Source organism: Ursus maritimus, unplaced genomic scaffold (assembly GCF_017311325.1).
Source record: "Ursus maritimus isolate PB19 unplaced genomic scaffold, ASM1731132v1 scaffold_3, whole genome shotgun sequence".
Taxonomy (NCBI): Eukaryota; Metazoa; Chordata; class Mammalia; order Carnivora; family Ursidae; genus Ursus; species Ursus maritimus.
This window is the reverse complement of record NW_024425563.1, coordinates 75194013-75199543: the sequence shown is the minus strand read 5'-3', so window position 1 is coordinate 75199543 and position 5531 is coordinate 75194013. Positions and strand designations below refer to the sequence as shown.

The following is a 5531-nucleotide window of genomic DNA, read 5'->3' as shown; positions in this document are numbered from 1 at the left end:
ATACACACATGCACGCATATGTTCACACATGGGCTTATGTGTGTGTACACATACTTTTGATATTTCTCAATCATCAAAAATTCTAAACTAATGTATAGAAATAGGACAATAAAATTCAACAGGGGATCTACTTTTGTATATACTTATCAATATATACATCTAGACTATTAACATCTGAACTCTAACAATTTTGTAGTCACTAAATGTTAACATAGTCAAAAATAAAACCACTTTGAAAAGATGGAACTTATATACAGATTACTCTAATGTTAGTTAATGCATGAACCCTTAGGCTTCAGAGTTCTAATACTGATTTTTCAAATGAGCAACTATTTTTTTAATGGAAGAAGAATTCAACTTATTTCCTATTTATAAAGCGGAAAAAAAATGCCTTGGGTATAAAATCTAAATGTCTACAGTGTGATCAGTTGGGAGCTTAGAAATGTTACTCTTTGCAACCTTCAGTCATTACTGTTGGATGCAAAGAAAGTGGGTGCCAGGAGCCCCTCCTGTACCAGGCGAAGTGATACCTTTCCCAAGGATAAAGCCTCAGCCTTCTGTGGGGAAGAGGAATGGAGAACAGGTGGAAGGCTAGGGATGGTAATGTACTGAGGTCTGTATTGGGAAAAACTTTAATTTGCAAGAGGGAGGATCTTCCTTTTTAACTGCTGAACACAAGTGGCCTGAACCTGTCCTAGGGAAGTTAAACTGTTTCCCCTGCACAGGGGCAACCCCCATCCTACAGAGGCACAAATGCAGCCTCTATGAGGAAGGCAAGGCATCCATCAATGTGGCTAGAATTGGTCACCTTTGGACTTGTGTGAACTTGAGCAGTCAAAGAGTCCTGGTAGAAGCGAGAATCACCAGGTCTCACAACTGTCCATTTGTAGAAGTAACAGTATAACTGCCGTGCTATTCTCTGGAATACAAACAGCGTTTGAAGTCCCTCTGTCCAGACAAAGCAGTTGGAGTTTTTCCAGTGTAAATTCATGACCCTGACATGAAGGGAGATGCTGGGGTGAAGACCACAGCTGTGACGATGATGGTCCCTTTGAACTTACAGAATACAGGGTTGACCAGGCCATACTGGAAGACGACGGTGTTAAAGAACAGGAGGAAAATGATGATGATGTTGAAGAGAATTGTAGTATCCTGGGTGATGAAAAACACCAGCAGGAAGATGGGAGCCATTCGGAGTAGCTCTGCGGAGGAATTAACAAACAGATCATAGGACAGCAGCAGGACCTGCAGGCAGAGCATCAGGTCAAAGTTACTGCGCTGGACCATGTTCCTTCTGCTTGATGGGGCACATTCCACATTTCCTCAGAAAATAGCGCCTAGCTCTCTCCCAGCAGTGACGGAGAAGCACTAGTTCCTCAGAATCAGAGCTGTTTCCCTACCTCGAGGACAAGAGCTTCAAAGACCTTCTATATCGGTTGTCCCAGGGAGGCCATCCTGGCTTCCGGAAACTGGTTTTAAATCCCGGAAGTAGATGGCGGATGCAGGCTCTGTCTGAGCCCTGCTAGCCACTGATCCTCGGCTCTCCCTCAGCACTCTGTGGCCAGCCTGGCTGCCTTGTTTGGGTCCCTGCTTACCTAGGTTCACTCCTCTCCTTTCTTCACAGCGTCGCTGCTCCCAGCTCCTGAGCCTCCCAGCTGCTGCCCAAGGCCTCCTGCCCACACCGCAGGTCCTTGTTAAGGGCCAGCGCCAAGCAAGATAGTTCGCCTCTGCTGGAACCCTTATGTTTCCACGCGGTGGATGGGTGAGGGACTGGGCGATCTGTGGCGGAGCTCCTTGGGGAAGAAATGCCCGTGGAGGAACTGGAGTTGGGAGTCAGCACTTTGGTGCCCTAGGAGTGGACCATCCCCAAACCCCAGACTTAATTTCCCAGGCCCAGCAACTATTTTTTCGTCTCTTGTCTTCTACATTGCTTACCTATTCCAGTTTCCTTAGTTACAGCATGTGTGTGTGTGTGTGTGTGTGTGTGTGTGTGTGTGTGTAAGTGCATGCACATTTGTATGCGCATGCGTTAACTTACTGTCTTTCTCCCACCACTCCTAAAATGCAAACTCCATATTTGTTAATTTCATTTATTTTCTTGTGCTATATCCCCAGACTCTAAAAACATGTCTGGTATAAAGGAAGCACATAGAAAACATGTTGAATGAATGAAAGGTGAATACAAATGACTTTTCTATATTAGCATTCCATATCTCAAACGCATCCTGACCTACTTATGAGATATGAAATGTATGACCTGCATAGAATTAAGTGTTTAATCAAAAGACCTATATTTATAGGAAAGCCAGTATAATATTTACTGATACAATTTGAACTATATTAAAATATAGATATTTTATATCAATTTAAAATGCTAGCTGTTAAGAAAAATTACTAAAATTACAAAAGTTTTATTAACATTAGTATGGTTAAATTATTGAATATGTATGTTGAGATTTTTTGAAGTCACATACACACAACTAGGTAATCCAGCCATTCTGAGAAGAAGTTTATTATAAATAAAATCAGACTTGCAGCTTCAGGCTTAACATTTTGAAGTAAGTGTCTTGTATCACTTATGGCATACAGAAATTTTTGTAGAAGAAACTAAGAGAAATAGTTCACTTGCAAAATCCATATTCAGAAATGAAGATCCTTTGGACAAATGGATAATGATGTGAAAGCAGTTTAAGACATATTTAAGGTTTTGGAAGTTTGTCCTTTACTGCTGATGATAAAGTTGTAGAAAATTTCAATCTTTGCCCCCCCAAAAAATAAGGTCAGCATCTCATCGAAATATCTTTTTAAAAAGTAAATTAGGTAGTGCTCTGCAACCCTTATTCCTGTGTTCAAGGATCATATGAAAGGGTGCTGATAAAGAAGAAACCTTGAACCACAAGGCTGACTAAACAAAATCACTAAGCTCTATATTAGTCTCAAGAGAAAAACAATCCAATGAAGTGACAGAGTGTTGCTGACTCAAGAAATCCTTGACTTTCACAGCTGTCTTCAATTTCCTAAATGTGATTTTTAGGTTCCTGGTTAGTTAACATTAACAATAGAATTCTAGGTTATATATATAGTATATTCAGAAGCACATAGGAAAGGTTTATAAAATTCTTCCATAAAGGTGTGGTGTCACATTCATTAGTTATATTCACACTCAGCTTTTTTACTATGTAATAGAAGACACTCAGCACCATCCAAGACAGCTATACTTGACTCTTTGCAAGATGGAAAGGTGCTTGAACATAGCTCCCTTTCCTCCAATGTTCAAACTCTACACAGCAAGAATCAGGCATGAGTACATTTTCTAGCAATGACCCACGCTAGGGTCAAACCCATCCCATTTATCTCATTAGGGTTATTTTCTACCTAACTGTTGAGTCATGCTACAAAGTTTGAAAAGAGGGAAAAAAACTGTTACTGAACGTATCCTCTGCAGTGAAATGCAACTAAATACAATCTATTGATGAAATACGAATAAGTTCATATGTGATTAGTAAATAGAGGAATAATTATCACTTTTAGATGCACTGTATGTTGATACATGAGAATTTTCCCAGCATTTCAGTATGTTGTGCTAACAAGTACCAGCAGTTGAATGCAACAGAGAGTGTCCCCTGAAAGCTACAGGGTGCTACACATACATCACATACATGCTGCAAATCCACTCCATGGTGTGTGTGTGTGTGTGTGTGTGTGTGTGTGTGTGTGTCTGTGTGTTTTGACTTAGAGGCTTTGACTTAGAAGTGCTATTGGGTGGTCTTTTCTCATCTTCCCATAGTTCAGTACCTTCAGCTCTTCCTTACTTTCCCTCTGTTGAGCTATCTTCACAATTTTTTAAGGTGCCACCATACATTTATCACAGTGTTCCACTGTTTGATGATGCGCCATGCTTACTTATACTAGGATTTTTCCTTAGGAATTGTTGTTGGTATTCCAGCTGTAAGTTCCACTGCTACTGAGTACGCTGTTGCTAATTGTTTTTTTTTCCCCTCCTAACTCTGTTTAATTTAGCACCATGTAAAAATTTTTAGCAATATATAGATTATATATGATAAATAATAGGTCTAAACTGCTATGGAAATATTTTCAAGATACATGTAGAGTTTCTTTTAAATAAGGAATACGTAATAATATGTATAGTGTGATTGCATTTTGGTGTGAAAGAGAAAAAATGATACATAGATTTGCTCTTGTATCACAGAATATATTTAAAAGGTTTCCAGGTAGATAACATAGTGGTGGCTACCTAGGTCTGTATCTCCCAATATTTTCTCCTAAAACAAAGAAGAGAAAGAAAAGAGAATGTACAAAAATCATGCCTTCAGCTTTCACAAGTTGAAAACAGAGAATGCCCAAACTGTGTAAAATTAAAGGTGGGGAAAATGGAGAAGTCACTAGATTCCAGTGTACACTATGAATTAGTCCTGCCCTGCTGCAAGGCTTTGTGTTGAAAAGACCAAACAGAAAGAGAGGAAGAGGAGAAAACACAAAGTTGAGACAGAGAAAGCAGTAGAGGAGGAAGTGTTAGGAAGAGAGAACAGAGGAGCTAGTGATCTAAAGTTAATTTAAAACAATCGCCATTAAGAGCATGACAAGTATAATAGTGAAAAAACTTTTTAAAATAAAGTGTTCAGAATTATCACAGCATGATTTTCATAGAAGAAACTTAAGTTCTTACAATGTGAAGTGGCTGTCTTTGAGACACATAACATCTGAGAGAAAACAAGGAAAATGAGAGGTACCCCTTGGGGGAAAAATAATGGAATATAACTAAGATTTTAAACTAGAATCTCAAGTATCTTTTTGAAAATAAATGAAGACCTGAATCTACAAATTAAAGGGCAAATAGGAGAAAATTATCTCAGAATGATTAGGTCTTGGAAGTATCCTAGTAAAACTATTAAACTTTGAAGAGAGAGATGAAGAAAATATTTGAGTTCTTTAGCCAAAAAGATCAAATAACTTACAGGGCAAAAAGGAATTAAGCTGACATTCAATTTTTGAAAAGCAACATTCAGAGCAAGACCGTAATGGAGCAGGATACGCAAAACATCATTAAAAGGAGGTGTGAACCAACGATTTTATATCTAGTTAAACATTCTTTAAATAAAAAGGTCATAGAAAAAGTTTTAAACATATATGAATCTAGGGAATTCTTTGCTAATGAGACCTTCGTGGGGAAATTAGAATGAGCTCCATTAAAGCAAGAGATGCCTGGGGAAATTTCAACAAACGGACAGATACTGAACATTTTAATGTGTGCAATTTAAATTCTGAAAAATGGACATGAGGACAGACTAATGTACAAAATCCATAGATGGTGACATAGTACGACTTTTTTTAATGGGAGGAAAAAGGAGATACAAAGAAGAAATGTGCATGAGCTCATTGATTATCTTTAAATTGATGTATAACACTGTATTGGTCCTTGACTCATGTATAGGCAAAAGATAGGAAATAAAGGATCCCATTAAAAACTGACAACCCAGGTATTAAAAGTTTGAGTATGGAACCTGGGAACT

General features: G+C 38.4%; 1 pseudogene; it reads right to left on the bottom strand.

The window, feature by feature from the left end:
* Positions 1 to 739: 739 nt before the first annotated feature.
* On the bottom strand, positions 740 to 1578 carry LOC103658783 (annotated as a pseudogene).
* Between the last annotated feature and the right edge of the window lie 3953 nt (positions 1579 to 5531).